This window comes from Odocoileus virginianus, chromosome 3 (genome assembly GCF_023699985.2).
Source record: "Odocoileus virginianus isolate 20LAN1187 ecotype Illinois chromosome 3, Ovbor_1.2, whole genome shotgun sequence".
In the NCBI taxonomy this organism is placed as follows: Eukaryota; Metazoa; Chordata; class Mammalia; order Artiodactyla; family Cervidae; genus Odocoileus; species Odocoileus virginianus.
In genome coordinates, this window is record NC_069676.1 from 50245616 (window position 1) to 50266366 (window position 20751).

The 20751-nt window shown below is 42.3% G+C and overlaps 2 protein-coding genes across 13 annotated transcripts in view; one reads left to right on the plus strand and one right to left on the minus strand.

Annotated features, from left to right (window-relative positions):
• The window catches only part of FGF1 (fibroblast growth factor 1), a 123063-nt gene extending 118647 nt beyond the window's left edge, over nt 1-4416 (minus strand). For 2 of the 10 annotated variants that reach the window (XM_070465564.1, XM_070465563.1), the window contains exon 1: nt 4013-4405. The gene's annotated coding sequence lies outside the window, so the exon portion shown is untranslated. Of the gene's footprint in view, nt 1-4012 lie in introns of all 10 variants that reach the window. The other 8 variants (XM_070465562.1, XM_070465561.1, XM_070465569.1 and 5 more) reach the window with 6 other exon arrangements.
• Nucleotides 1-20751, plus strand: part of ARHGAP26 (Rho GTPase activating protein 26) — a 548614-nt gene that overhangs the window by 13111 nt on the left and 514752 nt on the right. For 2 of the 3 annotated variants that reach the window (XM_070465556.1, XM_070465553.1), the window contains exon 2: nt 5136-5194. The exons of the other annotated variant lie outside the window; for it this stretch is intronic. The gene's annotated coding sequence lies outside the window, so the exon portion shown is untranslated. The remainder of the gene's footprint in view (nt 1-5135; nt 5195-20751) is intronic. 3 annotated transcript variants of the gene reach the window in all.

Here is a 20751-nt window from a genome sequence, read left to right on the forward strand (position 1 = left end):
GACATAAGCTTATCAGAGCAGATGGGGTAAGACGACATCCTTCAACAAAGCCATTTTGTCACTTTGTTAATTATTTCATTAGCCATGGTTGGGGTGGGTGTTTTTTTTTTTTTTTTTTGAGAGATTTTATGAGATATTCACGTATCATGCAGTTCATCCATTTAAAGTGTGCAGTTAAGTGGTTTTAGCATATTCCCAAAGTGGTGCAACCATCTCCACTGTCTAATTTAGAACACTTTTGTCATCCCCCAAAGAAACCCTCATACCCATTAGCAGTCATTCGTCATCCTCTCCCCGCCTCCCACCGGGCCTACACACTACTAGTCTACTTTCTGTCTCTATAGATTTTCCTGTTCTGGCCATTTCATATAAGTGGGATCATATAGTATGGGTTTCTTTTCCTTAAAAAGAATAACGTCTTCAAGGCTTATCCTTATTGTAGCTTGATTCATATTTATCTGAATGTTCTTCCTTTTTATTGCTGAGTATTTCATGTGTATGGATATATCCCATTTTATTCGTTCATCAATTAAAGGGTATTTGGCTTGTTTCCTCTGTTTAGATATCATGAGTAATGGTTCTGTGAATGTGTGGGGTCCAGATTTTCATGTGAACATGTTTTTATTTCTCTTGAGTCTAGCAATGGTTTTTCTCTTATTAAAGATTTACCCAAAACATTTTACTTAACTTACATAATTCTTTTGGTTTTAGTTTTATTCTATCATGATCACTTGGGGAAGCAAGAAGGCTTGTATCCTAAGGACTTCAGAACTTCTCTGCCCTGAGTTTGGGCCCTCCTTGCTTCTGTGTAATTGGGGATGTGACTTCATCTCACTGAGCCTCACTTGTGAGAAAGCCAGCTCTCTGATCCTCTCAGGGATACTGTGAGGATTAATGACATAAACCCAGTAGGATCTGCTCTTGAGAAGATACTATCCCACAGGAGTAGGTTCCTGTGTATCAGGGAAACAAGATACCCTCAGACCAGGCAGGGGCTCCCAGCACCATAGGTGACGGCCTCAGCCAAGAGGCCAGTGGGTGAATGCAGAGGCATAGATGGTATAAAAAATACTGTTTACTTGAGATTTGGGTTTCCTGTGCAATCTGAATTTGGTTGCATTCTAAATCCTTCAGACCACCCTCTGCAGGAGGCCCTGGCCTGGTCACCCTGTTCAGAGGGCAGAAGAAAGGTCAGGGCCATGCTCAGTGATGGGCATCCAGGTGAGCAAAGAAATTCTAAAGCCCACCCTCCAGCTAATGTTTTCCCAAAGACCACTCTAATCAAAGACCTCATTTAATCAAAAAGCACATTGCTTTCTGTGGAGTCCCAGAAGTACCTCCTTTTGTAAAATTCCTGTACACTTGACCTTCTTGTTGGCTCTAGGGTTGGGGTATGACCCCCACCCCTGGATACAATCTGATAAAGACCCCTGCAGCCCCTCCCCTCGGTAGAGGCACTGGGAGCCCAGGTGGCAAGAGAAGAGGCTAAAATATTTGAGCTTACTCATGGTCTCTGGCCAATCGCCTATATCCTTCACTCTTTAAAATCAGGCAGCAGAAAGTTTTATTGATAAACAGGGAATTGATGAGTTTAATAGGAAAGAAGATGGCAGGTTTGCTTGGGTTCTAACTCCCAGGCCACAACTTACTAGCTGTCTGATCTAGGACAAGTGATGAAGTTCTCTGAGACTAAGGTAAATGTTGGGATAGTAGTGGTATTTACTTCACAGGGTCACTGTGGGGAGTTGCTGAGATGATGCCCATAGGGCCTTTAGTCTATATTCAGAGCTCTGTCAATGTTTGTCATAGTTATTATATTACTTGCAAAATAAGAATTAAGGATCTCAAGTAATATAGCCATCCTCTCTAAGCTATCTAATGGGCAAAGTGACAAAGTGAAAGTCACTCAGTCTTGTCCAACTCTGCAACCCAATGGACTATACAGTCCATGGAATTCTCCAGGCCAGAATACTGGAGTGGGTAGCCTTTCTCTTCTCCAGGGGATCTTCCCAACCCAGGGATCGAACCTAGGTCTCCCACTCTGCAGGTGGATTCTTTACCAACTGAGCCACCAGGGAAGCCCCTGCAAGATATTTAGGGAAGCTGTTTTTGTTTTTTATTTATTTTTACTAATTGGAAGCACCTAATATGTGTTAGACACAGCAGGTAGGGCTGGGGATGAAACTTAATTTTCCCCAGGAATATAGAATTCAAGTTGGGAGAGAAACTAAGATACATGCAGCTCTTAAAGAGCAAGTAAACAGTGACAGAATGCTGAGAGTCAGCACTGCCCTGGCTCAGAGAGGAGAGGAGCAGAGAAGATTGGATGGGCCAGACAAGGTGTCAGAGGGAAGGCAGTGCAGAGGCCAGCCTTTGAAAGGCAAGATGAGTTCCCGTCAGCAGAGCAGAGGGAGGCAGAAGTGGACAAGGGTAGGTGGGGGGAAGGGGAGACCCATGTGAGCACAGCCAGGTTGGGGGTCCCGTCGGTCTGGGCATGGTGGGTGGTCTGGGGACTGAGCCAGAGACAAGACTTCTGATGTCTTTCCCACTCTCAGGAGTTTGTAGGGATGGTATACCATGGGATCTTTTAGTCACCTGTTCTACTAATTATCCTTTCTATGAGGCTTTCTGTCACTTACATGTTTTTGTGGACTCTTAAGAGGGAGGAAAGAGGAGGGGCTATGTTGGAGGAGTTTTGACTCTTACTCTGGATGGTCACCATAAAAGCAGTACAAAGTGGTAACTGTTGACCCTAGCCATCCTGCATCCAGACCCCTTCTTGTCTTTGGGGACCAGCCTTTGTTGCTTTCAGGTCATTTGGTTTGGGGTGGCGATGACTATACTCCTGTGGCATGGCTAGACACAGTTCCCACATTGGTTCAGTGAAATGAGATCCCAGCTAGAACTCTTGGGAAAGGACAGCACCCATTCTTGTAGGGCAGCTGTACCAGTGGCTGCTGGCAGCCATCCTCTACCATGATGGATGGGTCTTGCTGGAAATGGAATGATCCAAGGATGCAAAGCACGAAATGGAGAGAGACAGATTCAGGTCCCATTGTCTGAACACCTGGATCCCACCAAAGCAAAACCCTGGCTGTTTCAGTTACATGAGGAAAACATTTCCACCCCCTCTCTTTCTTTTTTTGTGTAAGTCTCTTTAAATTGGATTTCAGCCCATTGTCACTCAAAGAATCTTGATTTATTCAAGGGTTTATCTTGTTCCCACCAGCATTTTGTTGGCTTACCCTTACCATAGATATTCATAGTCAAGAACTGTGTCAAGGAAGAACAGTATATGCATGCAAGAGATGGAGACATCTCTGTACCTCCAAACAGGCCCAGGTACATGTCACGTGCTTGGGAGGCAGAGACATTAGGAAGAGAACACAAGACTCTGAAAAAAATGTCTTTCTTCTTCTTCCCTTGACTCTGCTTACAGAGCAGTTCTCCCCCAAACCCCTGCCTTTTTTCCAAAGAAAAGAATTTTTGCAGGGTTCCAAGATGTCAGGAAATAGGAGGAGGTGAGGGGAAGGGAAACTCTGCAGATGCTGTTCGATCTCATTTGCATTCTTCCCTTTTGCCCAATTACAAGGAATCAGCTGGCATCTTTTTTTTTTTATTACCTATTTGATGCAGAGCTTTTTTTAAAAACAACAACAACAACAAGCAAACAACTAAGCATTAACATTACCGTAATGGCATTTGTTAATGATTTTCTGGGAAATATCTTCTTGAATCTCAGCAAAGATAATTCACTTGGTAACAGCCCTTTCCTGCTTCCCTGCTAAGAATTCAACTCACCCAGTTCTTTCCGGAATCTAGCTAGTGTCTGAATGAGAGAGGGGAGTACAAGGAATGTTTCAGTCAAGCATCCATCACATAGACTCAAGCCTGCCACCAACTGAGGTCAGGGAGAAGAGGGTGGTGGAGAGCATTCAAGCAGAGCAAAAGCCTAAAGTCAAGCAGAAAGTCCACAGTAACCTGAGCCCCTTGGAGAAACAAATGTACTCACCTCTGCTTTGGCTCTGGGGCGCTTTCTTTCTGGGGTGCTAGCAGCTGCGGCAGCCTACGGCATCCACACTGTCCTAGCAGGACTGCGGCAGGCAGGCCTCAGTGGGAGGAAGGGAGTTCCCATCCTCCATCAGAAGGGAGTGGCCTTCACCAAAGGAGGCGATGCCCTTATTCCCCTAGGGTCCAGACGATCGGATCTGCTTGTCGTCCCCTGCTCCCTCTCTGATGTGTATGGAGCTCAGGGGAGCCCCCAGAGGAGGGCTACGTGCAGACCACACACCACACTCGCCCTGCTCCAGTTTGTTTCCCCAGCCTTGGGGAGCCTGGGGAGGGAGGCAGCGGAGTGTGTCGTGAAGCCACTCTCTCGGGGCCCCTACTAGAGCAGCTAGTGGACCCACAGAAAGCCCAAGGACGAATACTTGTGTATTTATTTCTCCCCTTCTCATGTGATCTTATTTTTGGACCAAACACAAAAGCTATTTGGGGGCTGGACAGCTGCCAGGTGAAAGGACAGTTATCTCATCCAACTTGTCTCGATGCCTCTCTCTGAACTGTCCCTGTTACCTTTCCCCATGTAAGGCAGAAGGGGAAGTTGGGGCTTGCTCTGAACCTTACTTTTAATATATCTGAGCAATTAGTCTAAATTGCTAACTTTATTTCAACCAGTTCATCCCCACCCTTTAAAGTTGCACAGAGGATCTATCCAATGAACAAAGTCACTGTTTCTATGTCTGAGGCTACACGTATAGCCATCATCTACACAGTACTGTAGACAGAGACCCTGTTAGCAGCACTGGGTGGGACCTCAGCCCTGGAAGGCACTTGTGAGTGATGTGGAGGAGCAAGACTGTAACTCTGAATCTCTGATTCTGCCTGTTTCCTTTGGCTGCTTCTGCTTCTAACTCCTGGATTTGTAAAACTTACAATATGTAAATAGCTTGCTTTTTTCACTTCTGATTCTTCCTCTTCAGACCTGAATGGGAAGCTCTGAAACGCTTATGCCTGACAAAATGCCAATTCCATATCATTGTCTTCGTCATCACCACAGTTATTTTTTGAGCCCTTGCAAAATGCCGTTCCCATGCTGAGCTTTTTTCACATTGTCTCATTTATTCTCACAACAGCTCTGTGGAGAAGGTAATCCTGTTCCCATCTGACAGCCAGAGAAGCAGAGGCCAGGAAGGTGAGCTTGCCAAGAAGAGAGATCCCAGCCCCATCGGCCGACTCCAGAGCAGGAGTTTTCAGTCACTTTGCTCCCTGCCTCCTGAATCTATAAACATTGAAATTTCACTGTTGTTTTCATCTCATAAGAATAACAAAAACCCACATTTGATTCAGATCCATGACTTCACTCCTCAATTTCTTTTCTCAAACTCAGTTCTTGAAGTGGAGAAAGAATAAAGTTTACAGTCCCAGGCCCTGATTCGAGGTGTAGGATGGAGTCTCGGGCCTCCATTCTCTGTGGAGCCAGTTTCCTATGAATAATTCACTGTGCAAACACAAGACACCAGAAAGGACTGGGCTTGACTGCCCAAGCTGTGGTCCCCACTGCATCCAAGGTGAATTGCCCTTTCTTTCCGTTATCTTGAGAGCCAGGGAGATAGAGCCAAGCAGGTTGTACAATACTGCCCTCTGCTGGCCACTGGTATGAATTACCCCCGGGATGGTGGTCTTCAAGACTTTCCAATGGGCACACCCAGGAATATTTCTAGAGAAGCAGTTTCCAGGTTCTCAGATTTTATAAGGTATCTTTTCCTAAGACTGGTTAGCCTGAGGACAATGTCTGTGTTCATAATAATCCTATCCTTACTGGAAAGCATACCCCTCACTTTTCACAAATCTTAACTCAGGAGCCATAGCCCCAAATGTGAAAATTTCCAGGTCCAAGTTCCCAGACAGAAATGTTCCTTTAATAATTTAACTCAACTTCCTTCAGTAACTAATTAAGGCAATTATAAATTTCACAGATTTTTCTTTTCCACCCCTTGAATTTGAAGGAGAGTACTGTGAAAGTTGTAGAGGATATTAGAAATAATAACAATAGGTTAATAGGTACATTTAAAGAATTATATCACAGTTTAATTTTTTAAATTCAATATTTATAATATGCTGGAAGTTATTATCTTAATTCCCTATGAACTTGGTGGTGACCATTTAACATCAATTTTTAAATGTGAGTATAGGTAACATAATTTTTCATAATTGCTTTAGAAGGCACAGGGGCAAAAATGGGTGAAGACTGTTGTAGCCTAGGGTGACCCTTGTTGAGTGATAATTTGCTCTTATCCACCCACCCATCCATCCATCCATCTATCTTACCACCCATCCATCCAGTACCCATTGAGCATCTACTATGTGTCAGGCATTGTTTTAAGCACTAGATATAAAAATGGTGAATATGAACTGACATGTGATATGCCAACTTCTTACTTATGAGTCCCTCTAGGGAGTTGAGTGAAGGGAAGCAGATTAATTTAGTAATTTCTCAAATAAATGTAAGGATTCACCTTTGATAAGTACTTCCAAGGAAGGGTATTCAGTGATGAGACAATGTATAATGAGGATTATATGTATATAATGTATATACATATATAAACACTAATATATATATTAATGTATACATTAATGTATTAATGTATTTAACATATATATGTACATAATGTATATAATGTCAATGTATAATGACACTATATAATGAAGATTGACCTAACTCATGGTGAAGATGTCAGGAATAAGATCTGAACTCAGAAAAAGGTATTCAGCAATCTATATGAAAATCCAGGAAGAAAGGGCATTTTAATGAGGCAGGATTGGCAAGAAGTAGGATCAACCTTTGCTGAGTCAGTTGTTTTTAGAAAGGGCATTTACTCTTATACAAAACAGTCCATATTGAAAATCAGTGGAAGCAAATTTTCCCCAGGGACTATTTGGCAATTTTTGGAGACATTTTTGCTTGCTACAACTGGGTTGTGCTCCTGGCATCTAGTGGGTAGAGGCAAGGATGCTGCTAAACATGCTACAATGTTCAGGATAGCACCCGACAACAAAGTGTCCAGGCTGGCCCTAAAGTCAGTGATGGTGATGTTGAGAGGGCAGGGAAGGCCCAATAAGTGTGTACCGTGGATGTGGTTTCATCCATTCACTCATTCAACAGGTGCTCACTGGGTACCCACTATGTTTGAGACACTCTTCTGGGCATAATCAAGGCATACCAGGCACTCCCTAACCAAAACTGTCACCTCTAATGGCCTGTCTGATTGTGTTCCTCTTACCCAGCCTAAACTTTTCACTATTAAAATGGGCAAAACTGGTCTGGCTGCCTGTAGAAAAAAAGACAAAAATCTATGGATATTATTCACAATCTGGTCACTGCAATCAGCTAGTGGTGAAAACAAACTATATGTCTGTCAACAGGGAAATAGCTTCATAATTTGGTACATGCATACAGTGGAATACTGGGCAGCCAAAAAAAAAGAAAAGAGGTAAATTTCTTTGAGATGACTCAGAAAATAACCATGAAGATATTAACTGGAAAATTTCTTCTAAACAGCAGATTGAATGTAGTTGATTTGATTTTTTTAAAAAATTGATTTATATGAGTGTTTGCTTGTGCATGCAACTGCTGGGAAAATTCTCACCAAATTTTTTAAATGTCCTTTTCGAGGAAGTGGGGGAAAATGTTTAACATGTTCATCGGGAAAAGTTCCCTACCTGATTCCCTCCTTTAACACCAGATTCCCACCTTTAACACCAGGTAGATTCTCCCTACTTCATCCTCTCAGTTACTTTCAACTTCCAGCACAGTATCTATTCCGTACTGTTAATCCAAGGTCCTTCAGAGCTTGCTGCCAGACAGTCTTCATGGACCCTTCTTGGGAGCTGCTCTTCCTGCCCCAGCCCTGTTCCCACCCCACCTCCCCAGAGCTTAAGTCAGGTGACCTCACCAGGATTTATCAGACCACACTCGTACAAGACAGGCTCACCTCTGTGCCTGTAAAACAGTCCTTTGCTCTTTCTACTTGTATCAGTCCAGATAGACCAGGTTACATGACATTTATAAATAATTTCCAAATTTCAGTGACTTAAAGTAACAAGGGCTTCCATGATGGCTCAGCGGGTAAAGAATCTGCTTGCGATACAGGAGACATAAGAGATGCTGGTTTGATCCCTGAGTCAGGAAGATTCCCTGTAGAAGGAAATGGCAACCCACTCCAGTATTCTTGCCTGGAAAACCCCATGGGCAGAGGAGTCTGGTGGGCTGCATACAGTCCATGGGGTCGCAAAGAGTTGGACACAACTGAGTGACTAAGCACACACATGAAGTAGCAAAGGTCTGGTTCTCACACATCAACATCAGCATGTCCATTTATAGGTTGGCTAGGCAGCTCTGCTCCATGTCATCCTCATGAAGGTCCAGACTGAAGGAACTCTAACCCTCCACTTATAGGAGGGAAAGGGGAGAGGTTTTTACTATTACAACTAGCACCTGGAAGTTACTCCTACTCACATTTCATTGGCCAAAATGAGTCACACCTAACATAAAATGAGACCGAGAAGTTTAGCCCTATAATTTGCTTGGAAGGTCATGGATCATAAATACTTGGGGAACCTGTATTCCTCAAAATAAATACTTGGAGAATTCTATAATTGCTGTATAATACATAATATTGCACTAAATAAAGTTTACTAATCATGTTCAAATAATCTATATCCTTAATACTGACCTTCTTTATCTGGTCACTTGTGGTTTTTGTCAATCTTAACTACATATTTTTTGAAGCTACATCATAAACTGTATGATGTGCAAGTTTTATAATCAAGATTTATAATCACTATTTTCTTTATGAATTGAACTTTTTATTATTTGATATATTCTTCTTTAGCTGTAGTAATGCTTTTGGCCTGAAAATATGTTTTGTCTTACATTAATATGTACTATCAATATTAATATAATTTTGTTTAATATTTGTATTTTGTCCACCCTTTACTTTCAACATTTTTAAAAAAAATTTTTTTCAACATTTTAAAAACTAATATTTTAGATGTGTTTCTTATAAACAGTATATAGATTTTTAAAATCCAATTCAGTACTCTTTGGCTTATAATTGAAGTATTTTGTTCATTTATATTTAATGTAATTATTGATATATTTGGGTCCATATCTACATCTTGTTAAATGCTTTCATTTGTCCCACATGCTTTATATTCTTTTTATACTTCTTCCTTTTTTGCCTTTGGAGTGGTTAAATATTCTATTTTTTCACTCTGTTACCTTGCAAGTTATATTCTTTTTTACTGTTCTTTTTAAAAGTTATCATGGCAGTCACAATATTATCTTGGATTTATTAAAGTCTATGGCAACCCACTCCAGTACTCTCGCCTGGAAAATCCCATGGACAGAGGAACCTGGTGGGCTGCAGTCCATGGGGTCGCAAAGAGTCAGACATGACTGAGAGACTTCACTTTCACTTTTCACTTTCATGCATTGGAGAAGGAAATGGCAACCCACTCCAGTGTTCTTGCCTGGAGAATCCCAGGGGCAGCGGAGCCTGGTGGGCTGCCGTCTATGGGGTTGCACAGAGTCAGACACGACTGAAATGACTTAGCAGCAGCAGCAATGTTAATTAATGGGGCTTCCCAGGCTCAGTGGTAAAGAATTCTCCTCCCAATGCAGGAGACAAGGGTTCATTCCTGGGGTCGGGATGACCTCCTGAGAAGGCAATGAATGGCAACCCACTCAAGGATACTTCCCTGGGAAATCCCATGGACAGGGGAGCTTGGCGTGCTGTAGTCCATGGGGTTGTAAAAGAGTTGGATGTGGCTTAGTGACTAACCATCAACAATAACAATGTTAATTAACATTTCAGTCTTCTTGCATAGTAATACAAGGACTTTGGAACATTTTAGTCCCATTCGTCCCTCCCTCCTTACTATGTGTATTATATATTTTAACTTTTTAAATCCCCAATGTACATTGCCATGTTGTTTTGTAGAGTCTACTTCATTTGGGTTTCCTCAAATTAACCTTTGCGTTGTTCTTCATTTCTTCCTGCACCTATATCTATCATATTAAGTCATTTTCCTTCTGCTTAAAGATGCTTTAGTATCTGCAACTATTAAAGAATCCTGGAAATGTCTTAACCTTTCTTATTAGAGGCTACTTTCACTGGGCATGGAATTCTAGGTTGGCATTTATTTTCTTTCACCACTTGAAAAATACTTAAATTCTGTTAACTTCTAGCTTCCGTTGTTTCTGTCAAGAAGTAAGCTAACAGTCTATTCCATTTTCTCAAGTAGTGATAGCTCCTTTTAACGTTTTTTTTTGTCTTTGGTTTTCATATATTTTACTGTGACGTACCTAGGTGTTGTTATTTAATCACTAAGTCTTGAATGACTTTTTTGTGACCCCATGGACTGTAGCCCACCAGCCTCCTCTGTCCATGGGATTTTCCAGGCAAGAATACTGGAGTGGGTTGCCATTTCCTTTTCCAGGGAATCTTCCTGTACCAGGGATTGAACCCCCATCTCCTGCGTTGGCAGGCTACCTAGGTGTAGTTTTCTTTTTATTTGTCCTGCTTGGGGCTCCCAGGGATTCAGGAAACTGTGGCTTGCTTTTAGTCAATTTTGGCAGTTTCTCAAATATTTTCTCTTCAAATTATTGCTATTGCCCTATTCTCTCTCATCTCTTTCTAGAACTTCAGTCTTCACTTTATCTTCCTTATCTGTTATTCTCTCCACAGTATTTTCCATCATTGTGTCTATGTTTCATACTGAATATTTTCTTCCAACTGACTTCCCAGTTCATCAGTTCTCCCTGTGACTGTGCCTAATCTGCTTTAAAGCCATCCATCGAGCTCTTCACTTTTGTTATTGTATTTTTCAACTCTAAATTTCTACTTGGTTATTTTTCAAATCAAGATTGCACCACCAGCCCCCCCACCTTTAAGTTTACAGTTCTCTACTATATTTTTACATCTCCAAAGTCTGTGTCCAGTAACTCCAAGAGTGGAATTCTCTGGGATTGTTTCTATTGTAGTTGTTTCTGTTCGATCTCATTCATGTTGTCTTATTTCCTTAGGTGTCTGGGTATTTTTGGGCTGAAATTGTATGTGAAAAATTGCTAGTAGAAGTAACATGTGACATTATGGTGTTATCTTCCTCCAGAGAGTACTTAACATTTGCTTCTGCTAGACACCTGGGGATATTAGCAATTTGGGATAGCCTTAATCCAACTTAAAGAATTAAACTCATTGAAAGCTGGGTTGAGGCTCTACAAAATCTGTGGTTATTTCTGATTTGCCTAGACTTAAGGTGTTGTCCCTTCAGGGTCTTTGTCTAAAATGGGGAGTTACAGTGCCCTCTTCTTTGGTGGGCACTGGATTCCACCTTTTGTCCCATTCAACATGCAGAATTGCCTAGGTGCTGCTTAACTTTTCAGCTTCTTATCTATCTCTTCCTGAAGCAGTAAGTGTCCCATGGGGGAAAGAGCCCCTAGTTGGGCTTGTCTCCTTGAACAGCCATCTTTTCCCAAAACTTGATTTGGTGATTCTTCATTATCTTGTTGTCTTTGATGCTTTCAGGCTGATTTTATTCTTGTTTTTTCCAGACTTTCTAATTGTCCTCAGGAAGAAAGGAGAGCCCAATGATCTAGTCTGCTCTGATCAGATGGCAGGAAATATAAATTCAGGAAGTTGTCCATGTGTATGTACATGTGCACACATTATGTGAGTGGTGAGCACTGAGGTCAACCAGAGAGCATGGACCTATTTTTATTTTAGGAGAATGAAAGTCTCGTGTTGCCAGATTTTCTAGTTTTTTGCTTTTCAAGAGAAGTAGGAAATGCAGACTTTTTAAATGTGAAATTCCAGTTTTCAATGGTGGTTAAAAAATTAACTCTCAATGAGCCAAACAAGACCCATCTGTGGTCCAAACCCAGCCCATAGGACACCAGTTTGAAATAGCTAGACTATAGTCTGTGTTGATGGGAGAAGTGGGGTGAAGGGTGGCTCTCTTGTACCATTAGACACTAGCTTCCAGTGGTCCAGGCTGCCTTGGATAAACTTCTGAAAGTCGCTCAGTTGTGTCCAACTCTTTGTGACCCCGTGGACTAGCCACAATACTGAAGTGAGTAGCCTTTTCCTTCTCCAGGGGATCAATCCAGGGATTGAGCCCAGGTCTCCCACATTGCAGGTGGATTCTTTGCCAGCTGAGCCACAAGGGAAGCCCAAGAATATTTGGAGTGGGTAGCCTATCCCTTCTCCAGTGGATTTCTCTGACCCAGGAATTGAACCGGGGTCTTCTGCATCGCAGGCAGATTCTTTGCCAACTGAGCTATCAGGGAAGCCCATAAGTTAATGAAAGTGAAAGTCACTCAGTTGTGTCCGACTCTTTGTGACTCCATGGACTATACAGTCCATGGAATTCTCCAGACCAGAATACTGGAGTGGGTAGCCTCGCCCTTCTCCAAGGGTTCTTCCTAACCCAGGGATCGAACCCAAGTCTCCCACATTGCAGGCGGATTCTTTACCAGTTGAGCCATGAGGGAAGCCCAGATAAACTTGAGGCCCTCATATAAAAAATAACTTTAAAACCACTTTATGTCTCTACTGAAATCTCTTAAAAATGCCAAGGGGAGAATGGATTCCAATCATAATACCAACAACATTTCTGAACAATCTCCCATCTCTCTCCCAAATTCTCCTCATAGCAACCTAGCAGCCACTCCATTTCCCCTTAATTTATCTCTTAATTCCTCCCAATTCAGGCAATCCCTGGCTCCTATCCCTCATCCCCCTTCTCACCTTCTGATCTGTTCTGCGTTGTCCAATAGGTTCTCCTGTCTTTTCTTCAGTGAACCCATCAACTCATCCAGCCCACAGCATCACACAGTTCAGAACCCCTCCCCTATTTTCCTACAATCTGTACAAGAAAGTCTCCAAAACTTAGCTGGCCAAGACTAAATCCTCCTTCATAGGAAATCGGGGTGGCAAGAAACGGTGCTGTAAATACTCTAAAATACGTGTTTTCCTATCCCATCAGCTGTGCCATCTGGGCCGGGGTGAATCAAGGACAAGATCTGCAGAGGAGGCAGAGCCCATATCCTGGATGCTTTGGCAGCAAGGTGGCTTTTCAGATGGCTGCCATCTCCTTGTCACTTACCCTCTATTGAAAGGACAGGGCCCCCACCCAAGCCACCACCCCTCCCATAAATGGGGAGGGAAAAGTTAGAAGGAAGAGAAGTCAACATGGACTTTTTCTGATGTGTCTAATAATAGAAAGTTGGCAAAGCATGTCACAGAATACAAAGTATTTGATAAAAATAGCATATGTTGAGCTTGCGACTCAAGCTAGAGATGCATGGAAATGAAATTTATTCCTTCCTTGAATGTTCCCATGCTAGTATAACAATTCTGTCTCTCTCGTTAATGAGGGTTCAAATGCTGTTTTCTGTGGCCAAGCAGCTTCCTTTCCCAGGGTCTGATGGTGGAGGAGGTGCTGGCTCAATTAAGGAAAGTACAAGGCTGAGAGGGTCATGGGCCATGGGTGTGGCTCCACCACCCTCACACCCACCCTTGACTTTGACATGCAGTGTCAGGTCTACCTTCCCCCAGCGTGAAAGTTTTCTAAACAAGCTAGGAGCCTGAAGAGTAGTAGTCTCACTCCCCTAGAGAGGCACTGCCCAGGCGGGCCTCGGTAAAGGCAAGTCCATAAAGGCTGCTGTTTTCCTTTCCCCTCAATCAGCTTCTGGAGAAGGAAATGGCAACCATTCCAGTGTTCTTGCCTGGAGAATCTCAGGGACAGAGGAGCCTGGTGGGCTGCCATCTATGGGGTGGCACAGAGTCAGACACGACTGAAGTGACTAGCAGCAGTAGTAGCAATCAGCTTCTGAAGGTGTCTGGGACTCAAAATCTCCTCTTGCTCCTGAGGACCCCACAAGGCTATCCCTCTCAGTCAGGTTGGAACTCAAGACTTGCCCTTTCTCAAAGCACATCCCACAGCCCAGAGAATTACTACCTCTAGGACTGTCGCCTCTCACCAGCTCTTCCAGATCCCAGTTCCTCAACATCCCGCTCTTGGCTGAGCTTCCTTTACTGAGAAGCAAAGCTGAGCCAATCTAATAACAAATAAGAACAAGGGATCAAGTGGCCCCTTTTAATTTGCTTTTTAAAATTATTGGTAAGATATACATGACATAAAACTACCATCTTATTTTTAAGTGTACAGTTCCGTTTACATTGCTGTGCAACCATACTGTCATCCACCTTCAGAACTCTTTTTCTCTTCCCAAACTGAAACTCGGTACCCAGCAGACAACATCGTCACATGCGCCACCTCCCCAGCCCCTGGCAACTGCCATTCTATTTTCTGTCTTTATGAATTTAACTACTCCAGATACCACATACTGGTGGAATCATACAGTATTTATCCTTTTGTGACTGGCTTATTTCACTTAGCATAGTGTCCTCAAGGTTCATCCATGTTGTAACATGTATCAGAATGACATTCCTTTTTCAAAAGGGCTGAATAGTATTCCATTGCATGAACATACTACCTTTTGTTTATCTGTTCATCCATCAATGGACACTTGGGTTGCTTCCACCTTTTGACCATTGTGAGTAACACAGCAGTGAATGTGGGGGCTCTTTTCCTGACTATTTTGACCCATTTGTTTTTTAACAAGACTTTTTAGGAAAGTTATCCAAATGATGCATTATTTCGGGAATCTGAGGCCAACCCTTGAGAGCTGTTTTAGACAGACTTGATGTTTCTTGCAAAAAAAAACAAAAAACAAAACCAACTATGTCACGTGCATATAAGGCTGCCTGGGGATGTGTATTCTGGTTTCATGTGTTGTGTGCTTTTCTCACTGATAGGGTTAAGAAATTATATCCAGTGAGGGGAACATGTTTCTGACTATAGACGCATAACTTCTCAAGCCATTTGGCCATGGGACTCTTGACAGTGGTTGATTGGCAGACAGTGATGGTGGGAGGTGATAGGGTAATACAGGTGCAAGAAGGCTTTGACATCAGACCAGCAAACGTGTATCCCTGACATGGGCTTCAAACACCTCCCTTGTTCTGACTCTTTAGGGTCCTTGCTGATTTACATCTACCCCCTCCCCAAGGTCTTAATTTTCCATCAGCCTTGCAACATGCTCATGTTTAATAAAACTGCAAAGCAAATCATAACCTCCCTCACCTTGCCCCCACCCTAAGCCCTATCACATTTCTTCTCTCACCCTCTCTCCCTGTCCTCTCCAAGAGACCTGTCTTTACTCTCACTTCCACATCCCCACCTCCAATCACTCCTAAACCCATCACACTTTGGTGCCCACACTCTTCTAGCTCTGGGTTATGATATATGGCGTGCTGGGCCTCCTGGTTTGAACTCCTGATAGACCTGAGTCTCAGCCCCCTGTTCAAGGCAACAGCACTGCATCTTGAATAGTCCTGGCATCTTGCTTCAGAGGCAGTCCTTAGAACACCAAGAATTTTATATTTTACTATGTTTTTAAATTTAAAATCTTTTATACAGTTTTTAAAGGTTACACTCTGTTCACAGCTATTACAAAATATTGGCTGTTTGGACAGATCACATCTATGTCCAAATCCTTTCTTTTAAAAAATTGTTTTAAATTTTTTATACAATTTTTAAAGGTTACTTCCCATTCACAGTTATTGCAAAATACTGGCTATATATCCCATGTTGTACAATACATCCCTGAGCCTATCTTACACCCTATAGTGTGTATCACCTACTCCTCCACCCTTAAATTGCCCCTCCGCTCCCCCTACTGGTAACCAGGTACCAGTACCTGTTCTCTGTACCTGTGAGTCTGCTTCTTGTTCTATTCACTAGTTTGTTGTATAGTGATATTATACAGTGTTTGTCTTTCTCTGTCTGACTTATTTCACTTAGCATAATGCCCTCCAAGTTCATCCATGTTGCTGCAGATGGCAAAATTTCATTCTTTTTTATAACTATATAAAGTATATATTTAATACTATATAATAGTATGCCATTGTATATATGAATCACATCTTCTTTATCCATTCATCTGTTTTTTCTTTTTTTATTAAATGGATTTGTTTATTTACTTGGCTGCACTGGATCTTACTTGAGGCATGTGGGATCTAGTTCTCTGACCAGGGATGGAACCCAGGTCCTCTGCACTGGGAGCTCAGAATCTTAGCCACTGAACCACCTGGGAAATCCCCCATTCATCTGTTGATGGATACTTACATTGCTTCCATATCTTGGCAAGTGAAATAATACTGCTAATATTTATTTATTTCTCCTCCCCATCAAGAGAAGAGGTAAGACACATGTAAAATAGACAGCTAGTGGAAAGTTTCCGTGTAACACAGGAAGCTCAACCTGGTGTTCTGTGACAAACTAGAGGGGTGAGATGGGGGTGGGGAGTGGGAGGAAGGTTTGAGAAGGAGTGGACATATGTATACTTATGGCTGATTCATGTTGTTATACAGCAGAAACCAACACAACATTCTAAAGCAATTATCCTCCAATTTAAAAAAATTTAAAAGTTGAAAAGAAGAAAGAGAAGAGGTAAGGGATATAATCTAGACCTGCACCCTTACAAATTCAGAAATGAAGTCGATACTTGCAAATCACCTTTCAGACAATGGAGCATGGTGATGAGGAGATCACCTTTGTCATCAAACAAATTTGATACAATTCCCGACTCTGTCAGTTGCTAGCTGGGAGACCTTGGGCCAAGCTTCTTATACTCTCTGTGTCTCTTCTCATTTCTGGATGGCAATTGTAATTGCACCTACCTTGTAGAACTATTAGGAAAAATAAGAAAATGTGTGTCGAGTGCTGAGTGCAGCATATGGCTTGTAGGAAAATATTTCATAAGGATGAGCTCTTATTACAGCTTTTTATTGGTGTAAGTTGATGTTAGTATTTATATCTGTCTTGATTTTCATACCTGTAAAATTTGAACGCACAAATCTGATAGACTAAGGGATTTACTGCAGAATTATCTAGCGAATAATTTTTTCCGAAGAGATCAGATCAGAAGCATTTACTGAAGATGGCATGAGAACTACAGGGAGAAACATTGTCTGGGAGCTACTGAAAGGCACGGTCACTGAGTGAGGGTGAACATTGCTGGATGTTAGGAGATAAACCAAAAGACAGGAGAGCATGATGAAATGTGTGCCTCAGTAATTAGTGACAGATAAGATGTTCTCTGTGATGCAAATACAAACACGGACTGTGGGAAAACAGCCAGTGGAAAAGCTGTAGGAACTAAAATTAGATGATAGTAACAGGATGGCCACCAGATGAGGAATCTACTGTTTGATGAATTTCACAAAACTGTAACCCTCGTTTTAAAGTAAGCAGAGATATTCCAAGAAGAGATTGCAGGGTCCATGAATAGGTATAGGGGTCTGATAAAATGGCTGAAGTATAGACTGAAATTAAAAGACATTGAGGTGAAACTGACACATATGTTCTACACGTGGAGGCTGGAGGGTGGCTGGGCTGAGGTGCAAGTCTAGTCCAGGGTGATTCTGCGCAGCCCTAGAGCACCTGACCTGTGGCTGGTGGGCACTGAGGTGCTATGAGCATAAAACATGCACAGCTCTCAAAGGTGGAATAAAAAATGTAAAATATATCAGCAATGTAAAAAAAGATATTAGTTGCATGTTAAAATGGTAACAGTTTAGACATAAATGTTGGGCAAAATAGAAGATTGTGTTCAGTCGCCAAGTCATGTCTGACTCTTAACAGCCCTATGGACTGCAGCAGGCCAGGTTTCCCTGTCCCTCACCGTCTCCCAGAGTTTGCCCACGTTCATGTCTATTAAATCAGTGATTCCATCCAACCATTTCATCCTCTGTTGCCCTCTTCTTCTTCCTTCAGTCTTTCCCTGCATCAGGGTCTTTTCCAGTGAATCAGCTATTTGCATCAGGTGGCCAAAGTTTTTGAATGTTGGAGTTTTAAGCCAGCTTTTTCACTCTTCTCTTTCACTTTCATCAAGAGGCTCTTCAGTTCATCTTCGCTTTCTGCCATAAGAGTGGTGTCATCTGCACATCTGAGGTTATTGGTATTTCTCCCGGAAATGTTGATTCCAGCTTGTGCTTCATCCAGCCTGGCATTTCGCTTGATGTACTCTGCGTATAAGTTAAATAAGCAGGATGACCATATACAGCCTTGACGTACTCCTTTCCCAATTTGGAACCAGTCCATTGTTTCATGTCCAATTCTAACTGTTGCTTTTTGACCTGCATACAGATTTCTCAGGAGGCAGGTAAGATTGTCTGGTATTCCCATCTCTTTAAGAATTTTCCACAGTTTGTTGTGATCCACACAGTCAAAAGCTTTGGCATAGTCAATAAAGCATAAGTAGATATTTAAAACTTAACATTGAAAAAACTAAGATCATGGCATCCGGTCCCATCACTTCATGGCATATAGATGGGGAAACAGTGGAAACCATGACAGATTTTATTTTCTTCGGCTTCAAAATCACTGCAGATGGTGACTGCAGCCATGAAATTAAAAGACACTTGCTCCTTGGAAAAAAAGCTATGACCAACCTAGACACCATATTAAAAAACAGAGGTATTACTTTGCCGACAAAGGTCTGTCTAGTTAAAGCTATGTTTTTTCCAGTAGTCAGATATGGATATGAGAGTTGGACCATAAAGAAAGCTGAGTGCCAAAGAATTGATGCTTTTGAACTGTGGTATTGGAGAAGACTCTTGAGAGTCCCTTAGACTGCAAGGAAATCAAACTAGTCAATCCTAAAGGAAATAAGTCCTGAATATTCATTGGAAGGACTGATGCTGAAGCTGAAGCTCCAATACTTTGGCCACCTGATGCAAAGAACTGGCTCATTAGAAAAGACCCTGATGCTGGGAAAGATTGAAGTCAGGAGGAGAAGGGGACGACAGAGGATGAGATGGTTGGATGGTATCACCGACTCAATGGACATGATTGTGAGCAAGCTCTGGGAGTTAGTGATGGACAGGTAGGCCTGGTGTGCTGCAGTCCATGGGGTTGCAAAGAGTCAGACACAACTGAGTGACTGAACTGAACTGGCCAAAGTGTTGGAGCTTCAGCTTCAGCATCAGTCCTTCCAATGAATTTTCAGGGTTAATTTCATTTAAGATTGACTGGTTTGATCCCTTGCTGTCCAGGGACTCTCAAGAGTCTTCTCTAGCACCACAATTTGAAAGCATCAGTTCTGTGGCACTCAGCCTTTTTTATGGTCTGATTCACACATAGAGGATGAAAATTATTTTGACTGTTTTTTCTGTTTTAATGTGACTTCTAGAAAATGTAAAATTATGTATATGGCTTGCATTTGTGTCTTGCTTTATACTTCTATGGGACTGTGCTGGTTGGTTCAGCCCCACACTCCCCTGTCCCAGCCAGATCTAACTGGTATTAACCATGACCTTGGACAAATTATTTAATCCATGGAAGCTCCATTTTCCTCATTAGTGAGAAAGTGGTTGTAGGAGTTAAGAGAGGGTAATTAAAAAGCATTGGTAGAGTGCCTTGCCTAGAGTAGGTAGTCAACGAATGTAAGCTGCTTTTTTGTTTGTTGTTAGTTAAACCCATAGAACTGAAAATTTACTGTAGGTCAGTAGCACCTTGTCAGTAGCACCATAGGCAGTACTATGGGACACTGTCACAGTCTACCAAGTGGGAGAGGAAAATGTACCCACCATTTAGAGCAGTGGCTCTCAGGCACTAATGCCTGACAGGGGTGCTACTGGCATCTAGAGGGTAGAGGACAGGGGTGCTGCTAAACATCCTACAACATACAGAATAGCCCCCACCCCAAAACACATGCACAGCAAATTATCAGGTCAGAACATCAGTAGGGCCCAAGGTGAGAAACCCTAAATTAGAGACTTTTGGTTGCTTGAACTTACACTGATTGATGGTCAGGTTCTAGCGTATGTATGATGTGAAGAGAAACTACTAATGCCATCCAGTTGCATGCCTCCCAGCCAGCAGCAGCATCGTCATCCAGGAAGTTATTAGAAATGCAGATTCTCAGGCTTCATTTCAGTCCAGCTGAATCAGAATCCCTGGAGGTGGAACCCAAATATCTATGCTTTAACAAGCCCTCCAGCAGATGCTAATACACTATAAAGGCTGAGAAGCCTGCTCAGCTGACATTTTCCTGGTTACCATTTCCTGCACATCCCAGGCCCGAGCAGCAGGTGGCAGCAAAGCCTATAAGGATGTTGTAATTCCTGCAAGAAGCTTGTGCTTTTGCCAAATCAGTTGGTAACAGAGTTGGATACCAGAGTGTTTTCACACTAGATCACAGTTAATAATGCCAGCTTTCTAATTTTAGGGAAGTCAGAGGGGAAATGGTCCATAGTCATCCTAAGGTCCCTTCTTGGTCACATAGTGCTTCCAGGACTTTGAAATTGTCCAGTTCTAACATCTGTTACAAAGGCATCTTCTTCAACAGAGAATTTAGCGAGTAATCCGGTTTGGACTATTCTCCTAAAATACTTCTCACCCTGTAAAATCCCAAAGCCAAGAGAATACATAATTTCTGCTGTCCTCAGGCAACTTTGTGCCAAGTATTCAACTCATCACCCATCTGAATGGACCCTTGGCCCTTCCTCATGGACCAGATCTAGTGAATGATGAGCATCTCAAGTTTCCAGGGGTAAAAGTGAGATTTCAGTTCAGGTAATTTTCCATTTGTGCCACAAGGGGACACCTTCCACACTG